Genomic DNA, 21,893 nt, shown 5'->3' with positions numbered 1-21,893 from the left:
GAAAATTGTATCATTTCAACTCCAATCACTCTTCTCTATGTTACATATTTTTATTGTTTACATTTTTCTAATATTCTCACTACCAACTCATAATCAGAGTACAAGATACTGATGAAAAGTGTAGACGCCCTAGATTCAAATCCTGGGTCTACTATTTGTCAGCTGTGATTCTTAAACAAGTTGCTTAGTCTATTTTGGCCTGTAAGTGAGGATATTATTATCATCTGTAAGTGAGGATATTATTAGTAACTATCCCATAGATTTGTTATGAGAATTTAACTAATTAACAACTATAAAGTACTTTAAACAATTTCCAGCACATGGAGGTACATTAGCCATCACTTGTTCATATTTTATTTGTTTCTAATTTTTTATCACTATATTAGTAATTATTGTCAGTTTTTTGAACAATTTATGCTTGATTGGATTTATTCATGCTTGCTAATTTCTTTGCTTACCATTGCATCTTGCATCCTACCTCTTCCTTTATTAACATAAATTTCTAACCTTCCTGAATTCTCTTGCAATCATTTCTTAAATATTCTTTCTTGTGCTTCACTTCTGAATTGTGGTTTAGCTAAGCATAGAATTTTAGTTTGAATATGTTAACTCAGCAGTGGGGAGACACATTGTTTTCCTCCTCTACTCTTCCTAATGAGCAGTGTTCTAACAGATTTTGTTTGCTTGAAATTGACCTGTCTTCTTTCTTTGGGTACTTCTGAGATGTTTTCTTTGTTTTAGTATCCAACTATGTCAAAATATTATGGCTTATGTATATTCTTAAATACAATACATGCATTAATTTTGGATAATTGTCAGCCATTATGCTTTTTTCTCCAACTCTATCATATTTTTTCTGTAACATATCAAAGGATAGAATTCTGTTTTAATAGCTGAGGAATCTGAAACTTAGAGGTTAAGTGCTTCTTCTAACATCAAAATTAATTTTAAAAGTTAAATGTGTACAACAAACCAATGGATAAATATCTTTGTAATAATGATAATTATTATCAAAAAACGAACTCCTTTTTTGAGCAAAAAAGGTCCATGATTCATCTTTATGTTATAAAGTGTCAAGCCAGAAAGAAAAGATATTTGAAAAATGAGATTATCCAGAAAAAACAAAAACAAAAACAAAAAAACAGGTCTGTTGAATGTTGTAAGATATTTTCCTACTTCCAGTACTTGTATGCTGGGGTTACCATTGGGTGGGTGTTGGTTCAAGTGGCAGACTGGAGAGCTTTTGAAAGGTTCCAGGAAGGAATTCCTCAGGTTTTTTTTTTAAGTTTATGTGTATGGAGATTTGACCTAGAGTTTCGTCGATGTTCATTAATGATTCTACTTTGGGCATTCAAATGGTCATTCTCTGCAGTAGAATGTTCACATTCTAATGCCAGGACTTGTCAATATTACCTTATGTGGCAAAAGATGTGATTAAGTTAAAGATCTTGAGAGGAAGAGTTTATCATAGATGATCTAGGTGGGCCCAAAATGCAATCACGTGTATTTTTTTTTAAGTTAGTTTATTTTGAGAGAGAGGGAGTGCACAGGTGCATGTGTGCAAGTGGGGGAGGGGCAGAGAGAGAGAGACAGAGAGAGAGAGACAGAGAGAGAGAGACAGAGGGAATCCAAAGAAGTCTCCATATTGTCAGCACAGAGCCTGACCCAGGGCTTGATCTCATGAAGTGTGAGATCATGACCTGAACCAAAATCCAGAGTCGGTCGCTTAACCAACTAGGCCACTCAGGTACCCCACGTGTATTCTTATAACAGAGGCAGAGGGAGTTTTGAGACAGATGATGAAGCAGTATGATGCAGTGATGTGGCCATAAGCCAAAAGCCACCAGAAGCTGAAAGAAGCAAGGAATGGGTTCTCCCACGGAGCCTTCCATGGGAGAATGGCCCTACAAACACCTTGATTTTAGACTTCTGGACTTCAGAACTGTGAGAGAATTCACTTCTGCTGTTTAAAGTTACCAAGTATAGGGGCGCATGGGTGGCTCAGTTGGTTAAGCGTCCGACTTTGGCTCAGGTCATGATCTCACGGTCTGTGGGTTCCGAGCCCCGTGTCAGGCTCTGTGCTGACAGTGCAGAGCCTGGAGCCTGTTTCGGATTCTGTGTCTCCCTCTCTCTCTGACCCTCCCCCACTCATGCTCTGTCTCTCTCTGTCTCAAAAATAAACAAACGTTAAAAAAAAAAGAAAAGTTACCAAGTATGAGGTCATTTGTTATGGCAGCCATAGTCTATGATAGTTTAACATAGACTATCTCTGATAATGCATCTCCCTTTAGAGATAGTCTATGTTAAACACTTTGGAGCTGGGCTTTTGCTATAGACTAAATGTTTTTGCATCCCCTCCCTCAATTCATATGTTGAAATCTTAACCTCCAGTGTGATGGAGATTTGGGGAGGTAATTAGGTCATAAGAGCAGATAACTCATGAATGAGATTAATGCTCTTATAAAAGAGATACTATAGAAATTCCTTGTCTCTTCTTCCATGTGAAGTTTTAGAGATGAGACAACTAGCTATGAACCAGGAAGAAGACCCTCAGTGGACAGCATACCTGTTGGCACCTTCATGTTAGACTTTCCAATCTCCAGAACCATGCAAAATATGTTTGTTGTTAAATCACTCAGTCTATGGTAATTTTTGTTATAGCAGCTAGAAAGGACTAGGATGGGTTTCTATTTTCCTGGAATTTTCCAATTTTCACCATTACTTCTGGTGTTATTGCTGCATTTTGGCACTGCTGAACTTAGAGGATAGGATAGAATATGAGATGGGGAGAATTTACAACCAGGAGTCTGACAGTAGATCTGTGATGAGAAGGCTGGTTTGATGTGGATACAGGCATCTCTAACCCACATTCACACAAGGATGAAGAGGGATATTTCATTGAGTAGCTATCAGGTTTGCTTTTAAAATATGAGCTAATTTTGGAACTAGAGAGTGTCAGTATCATACATTGGAAGAAAGGGACACAGGGTAACACAGACATATTTTGTTCTGTAGTTTACACAAGGTCTTGGCCTCTTTAAATTGCTCAGATTTGTACATGGACTCTTCTCTGTCCACAATCTACCACATGCAAATGATATGCAATACCTTCAAAAGGCTACCATGTCCAAATGGAGTTAAGTCATCATTAACTCTTTCCTTTTAATAATCTACCACCTCCAAATGGTCTTAATCTACTACATCCAGATGGTACCAAGTACCAATGATATTTGGTTTTACTTCTTAAGTGTCTCTAAAATCACTTCTATCTTCTTTTCCACTGCCAACATCCTTACTATCTCTCACCCAGACTATTTAATCAACACATCATAGTCCTTTGCCTCCAAACTCTTTCTCTTTTAGTGAATCCTCAAAATTTTGTACATTGTTATAATAAGCTGTACTCCATGTACTGTCTTTCTGTGTTCTCATCCTTTCCTGGATCCCAGTCTATAAAGGATAAAGGACAAGCTCTTCAGACTGGCTTAAAAGACCATTCATAATATGGCTCCATACCTCTTCCCATTTTGTTTTTGCTGCACTTCCATATTGTTGATGACCTTATACCATAAGTACTCACTGTTCTCTACATCTCTCTTGCTTTCAGGTATGACTGTGCCTTTACATTTGCTACCTCTTTGATGGAGATATTTTTCTACTTAGTGAAGTTCTATTTATTTTTTAAGATCCAGCTAAAGTAGTATTCTCTTGTGAAACTTGCCTTGACTCCTCTTCCATTCTGTACTCCCATAACACGATACAAGGAACATTTTTACATTGTATATTACTTACTGGTCATTTGTCTGTGAATATCACCACACTAATACCACCATGTCTTATTTACCTTTTCCACTTTGGTATATCTACTTTTCCCATTCAGTACCTACTACAAAGTAGGAACTGTATGAATATTTTTTGTTAGATGAAAGAAATGATAAATTTATTTAAACTTGCCTATACTACTAAGTGAAAGAGTTTAATTAAATAGTTAATTGTATTCTGCACTCTCACACATTTCACATTTCTTTGCTCTGGAAAAAAAAGTATAAATGAAGTTGAAACTGAACTATAACTCCATATCTTTCAAATTTCTAGAACTCTACTTTTGATAAATTGTCAGTCATTCTTACCAGATTTTTATCTGACTGGGGACAAAATCAAAATTAATCTTTAAGCAAATACATAGCACACTGTGAGGTTTGCTATATTTAAAATAGTCCTGCTATGAATCCTTTTGTGAACTTGAGAAAAAAAAAGTATTGCAATATAAATAATTATTCCAAATTGTAGCTTTGGAACTTTTTAGATGGTGGGACATATAATAGCAAAATGAACTGCATGCATTCTTCTCTTGTAAAACCGACTTGAAACATTTTCTTGCAATGATTGATGTATTGAGGACACTGAAACTCTATTCAGTAGTGTAGAAATTTCTAACTTTATATCATGGAGTTTTCACTTATTGTGAAATAAGTGAAACAGTTTTTTGTTGTTTACTGTTTTCTTCTTGAGGGCAGCTGATATCAAATTGGATGACTCTAAGTTCAGGTTGAGATTTTTTTGTACTTTCGATCGAAATATCTGCTCTTGTATCTCTAGATCTTGTTTTCTTTTTTCCTTTTTTTTTTTTTTAATTTTTTTTTCAACGTTTATTTATTTTTGCGACAGAGAGAGACAGAGCATGAACAGGGGAGGGGCAGAGAGAGAGGGAGACACAGAATCGGAAACAGGCTCCAGGCTCTGAGCCATCAGCCCAGAGCCTGACGCGGGGCTCGAACTCACGGACCGCGAGATCGTGACCTGGCTGAAGTCGGACGCTTAACTGACTGCGCCACCCAGGCGCCCCTCTTTTTTCCTTTTTAAATTCTCTTCCAGATTCAATACTAAATATGATTTCATTAAAGGGAAATTTTCTAAACAATTCTTAAAAAATTAAATAGGCAGTTCTGCTGAAATATTAGCTTCTAATCAAACTTAAAATGGGAAGTGTCTGCACTTCTTACATCATCATTTGCATAAAAGAAATATTTGAATATCTAATAGAGGATTAGTTGGTAAATTTTGCATTAATACCATAAATGTTAATTAACAATGCTGTAAGTGACTTCAAAATATAAACACTAACATTAGCTCTTGAAAGCAATGGTAAGAGGACTTACAAAAATTAATCCTCGAGGTAACTGTTTTGTTGTAAGCTGTCCCTCCACATGTATGAAAAATAGGAAACATTTCTTCTTAGCTAAAATTTAATAAAATGGTCACAGAAATGTTTTTTTGTGAAAAGATGAGTTCTCAGGCTGTTTGGGTAAAAAAAAAAATTCAAAGAAATGAACTCATTGCTGCTTCTGCTTCTTGTCAAAATTTTATTGAAATGAATATAAGTCTCTTATCAAAATGCACATGAGATGAATTGCAGAGTTCACTGCTCATTTCTTTGCTGTTGGAGGTGCTGTTGGTTTTTCTTGCAGCTATAAATGATGCTGAAAGAATGCAGACCAGAATCTAATGAATTTTATGCCAAGCAATCATAGAAGCAGCATACTTTCCACCATCCTATTTATGGAGGTTTTTTTTTTTTTTAAAGCTATTGATACAGAAAAGTCTATAGAATTCACAATGTTTGATTAAGACTGGCAGGCAAAGTCTATCTCTTTGAGCACTACAGGCTCTAGTTTCTGTATCTGTGTTTCTTTTGAAGATGTTAAAAATTATAAAGAAGGGCTGTTTTCTAGGTAAGCTAATAGTAGAGCGAGATTATAGTTACAGGTGTTTGCTTAAGCACAAATCCACTGGTAAAGCCCAAGTGACTCCTTACTCAGTAAAAAGATGCTGTAGCAGTTTTTACTCTGAATGCACTGCTGCCGGATATGAAACAAAACTTACATTGTTAAGGGGGGAGGGTGTTCATACAATCACAAAGAACAAAACCTGAAATACAAAGCAACTTGACTCATAAAGGACTCAAAGCCCTGAAAGCCTTAGTCGACAGTGCTTGTTCAGTGTGAAACCATGTCTCTGTGACTGTTTTGTAAAGGGCCAATAACTCAGATGATTTGATCAAAATGTTTTTGTTCACTTATCTTAGGAACAGAAACTAAAAATTCTTTCCAATATATTATTTGGGGATGTTTTAAACAAAGCCTTAGAAGTATATTTTATATTTTGGCCATATGGAGCCTGAAAGAATAGCAATTGCATTTAAGGGGCTTCTTTAAATACGTGAGTTCAAATAGCATATTGCATATAGATTAATTGAAGAGGGGTGGGAGTAAAGAGAGTTCCACACAAATGCCAATTCAATCTGCTGTTTTAAGTCACAATATAACCTTTATTTTCAATTTTAGTTATCTTGTCCCAATTAATAACACAGAGCCAACTAGGCTTGAAGCTACAGGGAAACAAAACAAGAAGAAAACAGTTCTACCTTTGAGGAGTTTGCAGTCTACTTGGGAAGAGGAGTCACGCAGAATTGGCTTTTTTGCTTGGTGTATAAAACACCACAAAGCTGAGCAAATCGTTTATAGGAGGGCTGAAAGGTGTTGTAATGACCACCAATTGACCAACCCCATTTGGTTTTCAGTGTTTGGAAAATCATTAGGCAAACTGCACATGAAATTTATATTATAATCAGCATTTTGAAATATTTGTTGATGATTCTGAATCTACTCTTCATTACTTTTAAAGTATTTGTCAATGCCGGTGGAAGAAAGATCAGTGCTGTTTCTCTGTCTCTTTTTAGATTGATTTTTGGAGTAAATAATAAGATGGCAAAATTTCAAAGAAACAGGAGTGGGGTATGTTACAAAAAGACATTGTAGTTGAGAATATTGTTTGTAAAAACTAATTTTTGAATTGAGTACATTTATTGGTACGTGTTCCTTTTTTAAAGAAATAATAGTTGGGGCGCCTGGGTGGCTCAGTCGGTTAAGCGTCCAACTTCAGCTCAGGTCATGATCTCGCGGTCCGTGAGTTCGAGCCCCGCGTCGGGCTCTGTGCTGACAGCTCAGAGCCTGGAGCCTGTTTCAGATTCTGTGTCTCCCTCTCTCTGACCCTCCCCCGTTCATGCTCTGTCTCTCTCTGTCTCAAAAATAAATAAACGTTAAAAAAAAAAAAAAAAGAAATAATAGTTGAAGACTAATATCCATCAAGTAAATGACCATTTACTTGAGCATTTATGTGACCATCTACTGTTACTGACAGACCTTTAAAAAAGCAGAACAAGATAGAATACAACTAGGTATGTATATATCTTAGAAGTGACTATGCTTACAAAACTAATGAGGTACCTAATGTTAATGATTCATGAATTTTCAATGAAATAATCTATTTCCAACATATTCTCTCTGGTGACTTGTAGGGAATAGTCAGCATAGCATTGAGGACAGCAGCAGCTTATGTATACGTAAACTACTAGGTTTATTTCTAGGGACTAGATGTCAAATTGTCCAGCAGTAATGATCATCGTCAGGGAGATTTGAACAACCCAGGAGAGTTTTTAATAAACTAAAAGTATCCAGTTGCTTGTAACCAATGTTATAGCTAAAGGCAACATTTCCAGGACCTGTAATAAAGGAGAAGATCCAAATCCTGTAATAATAATATTCGATAATGTAGAAAAATGCTTAGAATATAATAGAAGAAGGGAGAAGTCATCATATGCTCCTATTCTATCTTTGCTTAAAATGTTTAGAAGAGTGATTTTGGGGATGGGGTGTATTTCATTTAGAATTCGAAATTTTTAGGATGAAAAAATTGGTCTGGAAAGAAAATACATATTTGATGCTAGGACACAAAATAAATCTATCAGTTCTATAAATCAGTTCTAGTGCACAATAGTCCTTTTTCTATAATTAGCATGTACATGTCACTCAAGTTAATTTCTTTTTTCTCTAGAGAGTAATTATTGAATATTCATAGATTACCTTTATTAGTTGGGTTTATTTGCCCTGCAAGATTATTTATTATTGAAAATGTTTTGAAATCAGCTCATTATGGTCTATGAACCATCTGCCTTACAATGTAAAAAGCAACCATATTGGTTAAATAAAGTTTTAGTGTATATACTAAGTTGTATACTGAGTTGTATGACTCATTAGGATAGTAATGTGGAATTTAAATTTTTTTACAGTTAACATCATAATGCATTAAAAATCATCTTTGAATTATAATATCTAAAAATATTTCCTCTGTCTCTTTACAAAAACCCTAAAGTCTTGCTTTTCATATTTAAGTAATGAATTCATGTGCATTGATTTGTGTTTCATTACCATAAATTGTATATTATCACCGTTTTAAAAAGAACCTCATCTGAAATGAGGTTTGAAATGCCACCTGTCTCTCTCTCTTTTTTTTTTTTTTTTTTCCATTTATACATGGACCCGTTTCTGGGCTCTCTAGTTCCTTCCATTGAGCAATTTGGATTTCCCTTAATGTATATCACTTTGTTTTAATCATATAGTGTTGTAATAAGCGCTATTTTCACTGAGGGCATGTCTGCCCTCATTATTCTTTTTCTTTAGGAGTATTTTGGATATACTTGGCTCTTTGCTTTTCTAGAAACATTTTAGAATCAGCTTATCAAATTTTACAACAAATTCTATGGTAATTCTGATTGGGGTTTGCATTGAATCTTTTGATCCTTTAGAAGAGAGTTGACATTTTAAAAAAATGCCTCTTCATTCACAAATAGGGCATACGTTTCCATTATTAGTTTATCATGTGGAGTGTCTTTTAATGCTTGTACAATTTTATCTATATAGGCCTTGAAACAATATTTGCTTGACATATTTCTAGGAACCTTATAGTATGTGTTGCTAACATAAATGTTATTTTTACAAGGCTTTCCCCCTAGTTGTTTATTAATGGGGTATAAAAACAGAATTGTTTTGTATATTAATCTTATAACCACCCCCCTGGGCTCTGTTCTTATCAATTCTGATAAATTTAAGGTTGATTATTTTGAATGATCTCAATTATATCACCTGTGAATGAGTTTTGTCTCTTCATTTCAAGTTCCTGGTCTTTCATTTTTTTTTCCCTAGCCTGATGCCACTATTTAGACATTGTAACTAAATGTTGAATTGAATTAATTGAATCTTTGTCAAATTTATGACTTCAAAAGAGATGTTTCTTATATTTCATCAGGCTTTTATCAGGCTTATTAGGTTAGAAATTAAGTAAGTTAATTTCCTATTATCTTGCTAAGAATTTTTATCCTGAATATCTGTTTTTTTCAAGTGTTTTTTTTCTTCATTGATTGAAATGATCATATGCTTTTCCTTAGCTTCTTAATAATTTTATTGATAATGTAAAGTCATTCTTGGATTTTGGGGATAATTCTAAATTGTTCTTAGTATATTATATATTTTATTCATGGTTTGATTTGGATTGGCAATATTTTGTTCAGAATTCTTATCTCTATGCTTTATGAATGAGACTGGCTTGTTATTTTTGTTTTTTTGAACTGTCTTTATCAAATCTATGTATCAGCGTTTGAAACAAGTGTACTGCTTTTACTGAATGATTTGGGCATTATACTCCTCTCCTTTTTTTTCCCCTATTATCTGGAAGACTTTATATAAAAATGGAAAGATTTTATCACCAAAAGTATATTAGAACTTCCTAGTAAATCACTCAGGCCTGGAAGTTTTCTCTTTTTAGGTATTGATCAAGTTTATTATAATTTTAGATCTGTTTAGTCTTTCTACTTCTTCTTGATTAAGAGTTTATAGTTATATTTTTTATGAATTTGTTGATATAGCTAAGTTTATAAAAATATTGACAAACCTTTCTACTATTTTCTTCTCTCCTTTTCTAGGACTCCAATTGAATATATTGGATCTTGTCATTCTATCTGCCATTTATATATTTCCATTTCATATTTTTTATCCCCCTGTCTCTCTCTGCTCCTTGTTGTGGATAATTTTTCAGATATACCTTTACTAATACCTCTTTGGATATCCTTATTTTGCTATTTAATCTGTTTAATTAGGTTTTTTTTATTTCTACAATTACATTTTTTCATATGGAGAAATTCCATTTATTTGCTTTTCTAGAATTGACTGATGATTTCAGAAAGTCTCTTGTGGCTTGTTCTATCTGTGAATTCATCTTTTATTTCTTTATACATTTTATACTCCACACTTTGCACCTGGTGATTCCACTATCTTAAGAGTTTGGTGAGAGGTGCTTGGGTGGCTCAGTCAGTTAAGCGGCCAACTTCGGCTCAGGTCATGATCTCATGGTCCATGAGTTCGAGCCCCGCGTCGGGCTCTGTGCTGACAGCTCAGAGCCTGGAGCCTAATTCAGATTCTGTGTCTCCCTCTCTGTGACCCTCCCCTGTTCATGCTCTGTCTCTCCCTGTCTCAAAAATAAGTAAAACGTTAAAAAAAAATTAAAAAAAAAAAAGTTTGGTGAGTTAAATCCTTTTTTTTTTTTTCTTGTTGCTGCTTCACTCATGATGCCTTCCCTCCTTATTTGCTTAACGATATTTAGAAACTTATACTTGCTTTACTTTAATCTGGAAATACTGTGGGCTTAACTTGGGAATGCATTTCTTCAGCTTCTGCTTCTGTTGAGATCCAGGAGTACCATAGATGTAGGACTATATTAGACTCTTAAGATGTCCTGGCTTAAATTAGAAGCCTCATCTTCAGTTTCTTTACTTTGTTGCTGGCCCAAAGGTTAAGGCATAATTCAGTAGTATTGTCCTCAGAACAATAAAGTTTTTCCACTTGCTTACTTACCTCTCACTTCTCTCACATTCAACTCATAGTTTGTTCCTTCTGTGGAAGGAATAACAGATTTCTCCCACTTCCTGGAAGCACTGAATGCACTGAGAACTATGTTATCCATTACATAGTTGAATTTTTGTACCAGCACCTCTCAGAGAATTCAGCCTCCTACACTGCCAGGTGTAGAACCCTCACACTCTTATGTGATGGTTGAACTAGTATAGAATGCCTGCAGCTCTTTGAAGATGTTATGTCAGTATTGTCTAGTATTTATTTTTTGTTGATGAGAATTCTGCTAATGCAATTATTATTCCTTGGTAAGTGATAATCTTTTATTTCTGGTAAAATTTTTATTTTATTATGCCATTGCTATAATAACTTTAAAAATTCCAGCTGGGTAACTGGATGTCATTTTGACTTGAAGTCTCTTTTTTCCTCCTTCCCTACCTCCCTCCATCCTTTCTTTCCTTCCTTCCTAATATCTTTAACCCCCTGCCCCATGTTCATAATGAATGTTCTATAACTCTCTTCAAATTTAATAACTTCATAATTCAAGAATATTATATATGACTTATTAAGTTTTAATTTCAATTACTGTATTTAGAATGTTGATTTATTTATTTTTATTTTTACCTGCTCATATTGCATCATGAATGTTTTTTGTTGTTGTTAGGCTGTTTGTAGTATTATTTATCTTCATATACTTTAGAGCTTTATTTTGCACCCTGTCTTCAATGGGATATTGTTTTTCTCTCTTTGCTCTTTTCTTTATTGGTTAGAAGTATTATGGCTGCTACTACATGACTCTTGGGTCCTCTTCCGGAAAGGGGTCTTATATTAGCAATTAAGAGGGTTTTTTTGTTTGTTTGTTTTTTTTTTTTTTGTTTTGTTTTTTTTTTCTTTCAGGGCTTTTAGAGTTTCACAGACCATGTAGGTTGCCCAAAGAGTTGCTTGGCTTAGAATGAGATTTCAAAGCTGTAGCCTGCCTTCTGAAGTTGGTAGCTTTATGGAAGCTATGCCTGCATTCAGTTGTCTGTAGCAGTTTTTAGCCACCTTTCAGGTTCTAAGCAATAAACCTAGCTCAGGTTTCCCCTCTTAGTTGGTCACTTTCATTCCCTGGTCACTTCTGTCTGCTTCTGGACTCACAGCAAGAAGGTCTGCAGCTTTAGGACTTCTCCCCATTTGATGTTTCTCTTCCCTTCTCTGTTCACTGAAATATTTTCTTAATTTCTATGAAAACACTTGGATTCACTTAAAATTGAGTTAAACATATATATTCTGGGACATATATAAATAACACATTTTATAACAATATTTTAATGCTTATTTTTATGATATAAAATAAAACTGCTTTGAAAATGAGAATCAATTGGCTGTACTCGCTGTGTTCAGTAATAAGATTAAATTGCATATTACCTTTTTTTTAACTTGCAGATATTTAACTTTTTCAATGTAATTACCCCTTGAGTTATCTTATTATACATATTTGGATAACTTTCTTTTATGAGCTCTCTAAATGTTGCAATATGCTGTAGTGAAAACAGCACAGATTTTAGTGTCAGGCCAAAGTAGGATCCTGTCTCAGCTCCAGTAGCCAAGGGAGTGAGAAATTTCTGAACTTTTTTTCTTTCTTTCTTTCTTTTTTTCTTTCTTTCTTTCTTTCTTTCTTTCTTTCTTTCTTTCTTTCTTTCTTTCTTTCTCTTTCTTTCTTTCTAACAGATTTCTTTTTAATGTTTATTTATTTTTGAGGGAGAGACAGAGGCAGAACAGGAGCAGAGGAGGGGCAGAGAGAGAGAGACACACACAGAATCTGAAGCAGGCTGCAGGCTCTGAGCTGTCAGCACAGAGCCTGACACGGGGCTCGAACTCAGGAACCATGAGATCATGACCTGAGCTGAAGTCTGACGCTTAACCGATGCTGAGCCACCCAGGCGCCCCAAATATATCTTCTTTCTAAAGACAAAACATTACTTCAAATATGAAGGAAGAATTAGATCAACGTGCTATCTAATTTTTATTCAACCTCATTCCATAAAAATACAAAGAACCTGACAGACAGATCTTCAATTATTCACTTGTGATATGGGGCTATTATCACCGGTTACATTTTGGAGTTTCCGTCTGAGTCAAGGTCCAGCTGAAGAATTCTCAACAGTGATCTCCTGTCAATGGATGAAAGATGACTGCAGAAATCGATTTGTGATTTTAGCTCTCCCTTTCACCTTTTTCTAATATGTTGCTTTTATTTATTGCTGATATGCATGTAGCAAATGAATGTATCCGTAGGTCCAGGGAAGTGTTAATATCTCATATGATTTAATTTTAGATGTGTCAGTTTTCTTAAACACACTAGGATACAGAACTAGTCATTTTACAGAATAAATTCTATTTGAGTGGCAATAACTATCAACTGGTAGGAAAGGATATGGATAAGAAATGGCTTGGAAGAATAATAGTTTAGCATAAAAGCATGTGTGAGAGCATTTGCAAAATGCATTCTACAGGCTATGAATGTATGGTACCAAAGAAGAAAAAAACGTTTTCACAAGAAAATAATTTCATGATAAAATAAAAACTTCACTAGACTTAGTGAAGTTAAGGATTATTTTTTTTTCTGACAAGAATTCCTAAATAATAAGTGTTCTTTACGAAAGGTGGTTGTCCATGGACACTTTTTTTATAGGGTTTTTATCAGCTTCCTGATAGAAGTCAGGCTGATTTGCCCTATGTTGTGCCAGCCAGATTCCTTTCTGACTGCTGGGACATCACTGTTAATGGTTTCTGCCTGTTCCATACTGGATGTTAAGTATTTTGAAAATCATTTTATATAGAATACGTTTTAGAAATTGTCATTTAAAAGGTTGTACCATTGGTAAGGTAAATATTATATGAGATTGAGGACATTTATTATATTTATCCATTTTTGCTTCAGATTTTTAAATGTTATGCAAAATAAATTTTACTTAGTATGTTGATCGCTATTTGACATGTAAAGTGCCAGTCTAGGCCTTATATTTATAAAAAACAAACAAACAAACAAACCAAAATGTTCATTTGAAACACAACTAATTCCTGTCCAGTGCAAAATTTGGAAAAACAGATAAACAAGAAAGAAAAAATATACATATAAAAAAATCAATCTTGGGTATTTCCCCATTCCTTCTGCTAAATACAGTAAAAAATCCTGGATATTACATATAAAATAAGCATAAGAAGACTCAAAAGGTGGAAAAAGGAAGCAGACCAACTAGAAATCTTAAGACCCAAGAAACAACACAGTGGTGACTTCCTTGTATTTTGTTTTTACCTCATATATCCCAGACTGGGGCTTGATGAAGCCAGCAACACAAAGGGCAGAGTCATAATGAAAGAAGATCCAAAAAAGTCATTTATTCTTTTTAATCACTCAAAACACTGTGCTCTCACAACTCTTTCTCTAAAGAACACCTCTCTTTCAAATTCATCAGTGGGGGCACCTGGGTGGCTTAGTTGGTTAAGCACCTGACTATTGGTTTTGGCTCACGTCATGATGTCACAGTTTGTGGGTTGGAGCCCCGCACCCGGCTCTGCGTTGACAGTGTGGAGCCTGCTTGGGACTCTCTCTCTCTCTCTGCCCCTCCCCTGGTTGCTCTCTCTCTCTCTTCAAAAATGACTAAATAACAACAACAAAAATTTAAAACTAAAATAAAATTCATCAGTGAATTCTAAACCAGCTAAATCGGTTCTTACATAGTTCATTTATTGTTTTCTCTTTGCTGCTGTAATACAACAAAATACCACAGAATTAGTGGCTTAAAACAACATAAACTTATTGTGCTACAGTCCTTGAGGTTAAAAGTCTGAAATAGATTGATAAAGCTAAGTTCTTTTCTCTAGAGGAGAATCCATTTCCTGGCATTTTCCAGCTTCTAGAGGTCATTGGTATTCCTCGGCTAATCTTTTTCTATCACCTCTGTCTCTATCTTCACATCTCTTCCTCTGATGCTGACCTTTCTGCTTCCGTCTTGTAAGGACATGTAATTGCCTTGACTTTACCCAGATAAACAATAAAGGAAAATTCCCCCATCTCGAGATCCTTAATCACACTTGCAAAGTCACTTGGCCTTGTAAGACATATTAACTGTTTCTGAGGATTAGTACCTGGACATTTTCCAGGGCCATTATTTTGCCTAACAAATATGGCATCAACTTTCCTTGAATTCCACAATAGTATACCACTCCACTTTATATTTCTTAAGTATATGGCCTTTTCTTCTCAATTTCCTTTTCAGTTTTTTATTTTCTACTCTTTCCTTAATTACTGGGGCTTCTCAGGTTCTTTTCTCACCCCTTTTCTCCTCCTGGGCAACTGAACTCATTCTCAATGTGAATCTTAAAGACCTCACTCATACTTCTGACTCTGCTACTAATTTTTCACACAAATGACCCAAACACATCTCAAATATAGAATATCCCAAACTGAAATCATTTTTAAACCATCAAAGGTACACCATTTTGCACCATTCAGTTAATGCCACCTCCATGTACCCTTTGCTGAAGTCAAGAGGAGTTTTCCTTGATTCTTTCAACCTTCCTCACTTCCCCAAATCACTGAATCTACAAATCACATTAAATCTCTATAAATATCTCTCCGTATGCACAACCGCTCCCCAGTCGAACCAACTTTGTCTTTTTCTTAGATTTTGGCAACCGGCTCCTAAATGGTCTTACATACAGGCTTGTTTCCTTTTTAGGTAATTCTCCCAGGCTGATAGTCACCCAAGCAGCTCTAGCCCTCATTTGTAAACCACAGATCTAGCCCATCACATTCCTATATAAAATCCTCCAATGACTTCATTGCTATTAGAATAAAGACAAAATCATTGACTCAACTTTGTGTGAAATCTCCTGTGTATTGAGGCCACTGGCTTCCTCTCTAGTCTTATCTCTCATTTTTCTTTTTTTTTACATTCTGAGATGCTCTAATCTTTCTCTCTGTCTCTCCATCTCTATTGTCTATCTCTCCTCCTGACCCTCATATATGCTGTTTATGCTATTTCTTCTAGCTAGAAGATTTTTGTTTCTCTTGTCACCTGGCTAACTGCTATTTATTTTTCAGATTTCCAACTCCAGGAAGCCTTTTCTGGTTAACAGTTCATGTTAAATGTGTAAATGTACCTTCTTAAAAACTCCTATACCACTCTATGCACTGTGTTTCAAATTACCCTCATGCCCTTTTGTAATTGCCCATCAGCCCTAGGCTGTTAAACCTGTGAGGACAGGCATAGAATTTATTAATGAGTATTAATTAATTACCTGATGAAAGAAGAAATAAATTATAATATTTTATGAATATTAACTGGATGTGATGGATTGTGAATTTTATTTCATTTGAAAAATAGAAATACCCTACAGGTGGAAGATCTCATGTTTCCTTAACAAGAGAGGAAGAGAGAAAAAGAATCAGGATAATCTTTAATATCCATCAATGACATGTTTGAATCTCTTAGATAAAGTATATATTGTATATCTCTTAAAGTATTAATTGAAACATATCATTGATGGATATTTTTGATATTATTTAATATTGATCATTTTAAATGATTATTGCCTTTATCAAGAATCTTTCCTATAATAAAATTGGTTAAGTAAACAAAATCTCACATTGTTTTCAGAATTGACAAGCATCAATTTGAATTGCTGACTCTGTCATTGTGACTACCTGTAAACTGGGGATGAAACACTTGCTGAACTTAATCTTGACCAAGGACCATAAAATTAGGCCAATTAAAACAAAATACCATAGAGTTTTTAATGACAGCAATTGCAAAGGTTTACACTGAAATTTTGATTCTTCACTTCAAAAGTATCCTTCTGTAAGTCTTAATCACATCTTAAATTGGACTTTTAAGTTTTATGAGCTAAATACAAGAGTTTTAAATTCTCTGAAAATAGTCTGTATGTTAAACTGCTAAGATCTGAACATCTGTGTTTTTTGGTGCCCCATTTCCTTTGAATTGGATGAGAAGATATTAAATCCTTCCTAACTCAAAACAAGAAACTATAAGAAATATGCTCCAATAGAAAAACTGTTCAAAAACAGTAATCATTTCTAAAACTCTAACTATTTTGCAGATGATTTATTCACGTGTTTTCTCTAATTACAGATTTATTTTTCTACTTTGTCACAGAGTAAGATTGTTTCCTTGAGGCAAGAAAGAAAGGCGGAAGTCCTGACAAACAAGAGGTAGTCTTAGGGAAGGGAGCCAAAGTAAACACTCAGAACTTCATCCCTGAACAAGAAAACCATTGAAAGTAAACAGAAGACAAAAAAATGGTGTGAGTTACTGGCCTTTTGTCACATAATTTAACGGGAACCCTCTTGCACTGCTGGTGGGAATGCAAACTGGTGCAGCCACTCTGGAAAACAGTGTGGAGGTTCCTGAAAAAATTAAAAATAGATCTAGCCTATGACCCAGCAAGAGCACTGTTAGGAATTTACCCAAGGGATACAGGAGTGCTGATGCATAGGGGCACTTGTATCCCAATGTTTATAGCAGCACTTTCAACAATAGCCAAATTATGGAAAGAGCCTAAATGTCCATCAGCTGATGAATGGATAAAGAAATTGTGGTTTATATACACAATGGAATACTACTTGACAATGAGAAAGAATGAAATATGGCCTTTTGTAGCAACGTGGGTGTTATGCTAAGTGGAATAAGTCATACAGAGAAAGACATATACCATGTTTTCACTCTTATGTGGATCCTGAGAAACTTAACAGAAGACCATGGGGGAGGGGAAGGAAAAAAAAAAAGTTAGAGAGGGAGGGAGCCAAACCATAAGAGACTCTTAAAAACTGAGAATAAACTGAGGGTTGATGGGGGTTGGGAGGGAGGGCACCTGTTGGGATGAGCACTGGGTGCTGTATGGAAGCCAATTTGACAATAAATTTAATATTAAAAAATACTAAATCTTGTATTATGTAGTCATTAAAAAAAAAAACTTCATATATGTTAAGTGTTCTTAGTAATACTACTTCACCGTAGATGAAAATTATTCAGTTTTAAAATTTGATTTATAAATACTCAAGCCAGAATTTGGATTTGAGAAAGTCAAGTATAATATGAAGTAACTGTAGGTAAAAGTAAGAAGGAGCTATACAAAGAAATCCAGGATATCCAGGGTCTGTAAAATAAAAGAAAGAATAAAAGCCAACTGAGTGGTATAGAGGAAAATAACTTATATTACCAATCTTGGGCAAGTAATCTACATATCTTTAAAAAATTTTTTTTAATGTTTACTTTTATTTTTGAGGGAGAGAGAGACAGAGTATGGGCATGGGTGGGGCGGAGAGAGAGAAGGTGACACAGAATCTGAAGCAGACTCCAGGCTCTGAGCTGTCAGCACAGAGCCCGACATGGAGCTCGAATTCACAAACTGTGAGATCATGATCTGAGCCAAAGTCAGACACTCAACTGACTGAGCCACCCAGGCACCCCGCAAGTAATTTAAATTCTAAAAATCAGTTTACTCATCTGCAAAAGAGGTTTCTGCTTGGGGAATCAGTGAAGATGACAATTGCCTATTTCAGTGGGTATTGCATTTTCTGACATATTCTGATTCAGAATATCACGGGGAGAAGAAATGGGGATGGGGTTTCTCTGTGAGAGGCAGTAAGCATTTGCTAGATTCCAGTGATATTAATCTAGGACATTAGTTCTCACATGCTTGTTTTTAACAGCTGTGAGAAAACAATGAAGTTAATGTCAGTCCATGTTAGCAAGTGCATATAACCCTGAGTCTACCTACAGCTCAACTTCATAATCTAGAATACCTGGGTCTGTGATTATCGTACATGTAAATGAGTGTTGGAAGGGAGAAAAAAAAGAATTACTTGTCTGGAGGGATCGTAAATCGAAAACAAATGTTTAGAGATATCTTGGACATTAAAAACATGAAAGCAGGCCCCATTTGATGATATTTTAGTTAAATATCAAGGTTTTTTCATAGATTGAAATGCTCAGGACAAATCTCCTTTAAAATGTCACGGATGACAGCTTTGTAAAATTGTGTGAACCCATCATCCTCATGAAATGTTAAACATTGATGGTTCTAAAGAAAGTAAATGCATTTCTTTTGAATTTAATAGGAAATGTTGGTGGTGTTTTTTTAACTGAATGCATCAGCAGATAGAGGTCAAAGATTCGTAAAATGAAAGGAAATGAAGAGTTATGCCTCTTTGTCTCTTAAAAGAGAATTAACTAGTAAATTAAGAGATGTAAAAGATGGATGATTGAAGAGTTAGATATTTAATTGTGACCAGAAATAATTGAGAAGGATTGAGGATTCCACCAAGAGAGGGTAGATGTGGATGCTGACAGTTTCTCAGACTGTCTATTGCTGTTGTCAGACATGAGTGATTATGTGATCACATATTTGGCACCTATGACACTAACGCATTCTTTAACCTAAGATCATAGAAAAGGAACAAGAAAATGGTTTCAGATTTTTATCATTATAATTGGGCCACTCTAGCTTCATATTTCTCTGGGGTTTTCCCCCTTTTCCAGTTGTGTTGGATACCTTGATTTTGCTCTGTGAAACACATGGAAAATTTGAACATCCTTTTTCTCTTATCCTTCTCTTCAAGAATAGTCTTGGCAATGTTTTCAAACCACATAAATCAAAGACCTTGAATAAAATCTATCTCATACCTTCTCTGATCCTATTTCTTATGCCCTCAAGTGCTTCTGTCCATTTCAGAAGTAAATGGAGTTTCAACTTTGCATTGCTGCTTTTCCAGTATGACTTTCAAAGACATTAAAATAATGCTTTCTCCTTTTACTAAAAGTGATCTTCTTTTACTAAAAGTGATCTTTCCCTGTTCTTCCCTTTCTCGATTATTCAACAAACACTTCTGAATCATTGTTTTGTTGTGTGTTGATCTCAATTTGGGATATATAATTACTTTTGAAAATGGTGGAAATCCTAACCCATTTAGGGAATAAGAAATGAAGCTTCCAGGCCTGAAGGGCATTGAGGTTTTCTGCATCATAACAATTTCTAACTTCTTAACATACTGCAGTTAATTAAATCATCAACTAGACATATCCTGTTTATTGCTCTTTTGGATTAAAATAAATCAAAGCAGAACGGAAACAGAACTTAATTCGCCTTCGATAAGTTTTTATACTGTTACTACAACAGTTTTCGTAGAATTTAGTAATCGTAATTATGCAAATCTTAATTAGGTAATTATTGTTGTGCAGTTTTTCTTGATTTAAGGGTGCAAATTCATTGGTACAGACAGCCATATCATGCCATATCAGAAACTTTAAGTCAGAAAAATTTTTTAGAATAAGTTGTAGAGTGTTTTATTATTTACCGGGGTATAATTTCTGAAGCAACAAACAGAGGAAAAGTCTGAAAATACTCCTTGCTTCAATATTTGTTCTTTGTAGTTACCAAAGTGTTGCTCTGATTTGTCAGAATAAGACTGATGGAGGGAAGAGAAGTCATTATGCATGGGTGGTTTTTCATCAACATAGTCACCAATCAGGTAAAAGAGACACATGGCATCTTGGTTCTTCCAAGAGCAACTTTTGAATAAGATTTGAATAAATTTTTATCTTAGCCCATCAGAGGCGGAGTTTAGCCATTTTGTTTCTAATTAAGTGTTTCTGCCATAACGTATTTTTATACATTCCTGGAAGTTTACATATTCTGCAAAATAGAAGAATGTGCATTTTGAGAAAAAAAGAGTTAATTAAAATAAAAATTTGTAATTAAAATACTAACAAAAATGGTGGTAGGTATGTCAGGAGATGGTTTGCATAAGCCAGAAGGGCAGCCCAGTGTGGGTAGAGGCTACCTCAGGAGATAGAGTAGCATCCAGACAGTAGAATGTGATGAATCTCTGAGCCAGTGGAGCTTTTGCTGAGATGGCCACAGGAGAACAAGCTGCTGTGAGGTTGAAACTTGCAAAGCCAGAATGCTCCCTTTTGGGACGATATCTGGGTTTAGGCATCATTTAAAATATTTTACAAATAGCAATACAGGCATACCTTGTTTTGTTGTGCTTTATTGTACTTCTCAGATACTGTGTTTTTATAGATTGAAGTTTTGTGGCAACCATGAGTCAAGCAGGTCTGTCTGCACCATTTTTTCTAGCAGCATTTACTCACTTCAGAAGTCTCCATGTCACATTTTGGTAGTTTTCACATTTCAGACTCTTTTTCTTATGACTCTATTTGTTATGGTTACCTGTGATCAGTGATTATGGTTCATTCAAAGCTCAGATGATGATTAGCATTTTTTAGCAATGAAGTGTTTTTTAATTAAGGTATATACATTGATTTTTGTTTAGACATAATGCTATGGCACACTTAATGCACTACAGTATAGTGTAAACATAACGTTTATATACACTAGGGAACCAAAAAATTCATTTGAGTCACTTTATTATGGTATTTGCTTTATTGTGGTGGTCTGGAAAGGAATCCACAATATGTCGGAGTATGCCTATAGTGAGTCAGACTTACAATCCTCTCGGTTCCTTCATCAATAAGTTAAATCTTTTCACAAGTTCTTTTTTTCAGTTTTTATTTTATTTTTTTAATGTTTATTTATTTTTGAGAGAGCGGAGGAGGGGTAGAGAGAGGAGGACAGAGGATCTGAAGCGAGTTCTGCCCTACAGTCTGACAGCAGCAATCCCGATGTGGAGCTCGAACTCAGGAGTTGTGAGATTGTGACCTGAACTGAAGTTGGATGGTCAATTGACTGAGTCACTCAAGTGCCCCATAAATTCTTTCTCACTTTAGTTTTTTTTTTTTTAATTTTGAAAATTGTATTTTGACTGCTTTGGGGTTTTCACGAAGGTATTGAAATAAATGCACTTTTCAGAGTCCAAACTGTGTGACCTGAGAATAAACATCTTTTCTTTGCTCCTGAAACAAATCCCAAGTGACAACAAAACTTGACCTTCACTTACTCTTTGTTTTTTTTTCCCCCTGATTCTGTGCATTTGTTTTTGTGTCTGGCTCTGGTTCCCATATGACTCAGAAGTTATTCTTAATTTTTCAGCAATGTTTATGAGTTTCTTTTATGGCATATTTGATGATCCTTCAGGTAGACACCTATTCTTTTGGGTAAGAGATAACATTTTATTTGCTGGCT

The sequence above is a fragment of the Herpailurus yagouaroundi genome, unplaced genomic scaffold, assembly GCF_014898765.1.
Source record: "Herpailurus yagouaroundi ecotype Mexico unplaced genomic scaffold, PumYag 162, whole genome shotgun sequence".
In the NCBI taxonomy this organism is placed as follows: domain Eukaryota; kingdom Metazoa; phylum Chordata; class Mammalia; order Carnivora; family Felidae; genus Herpailurus; species Herpailurus yagouaroundi.
Note: the sequence above shows the minus strand (reverse complement) of the source record.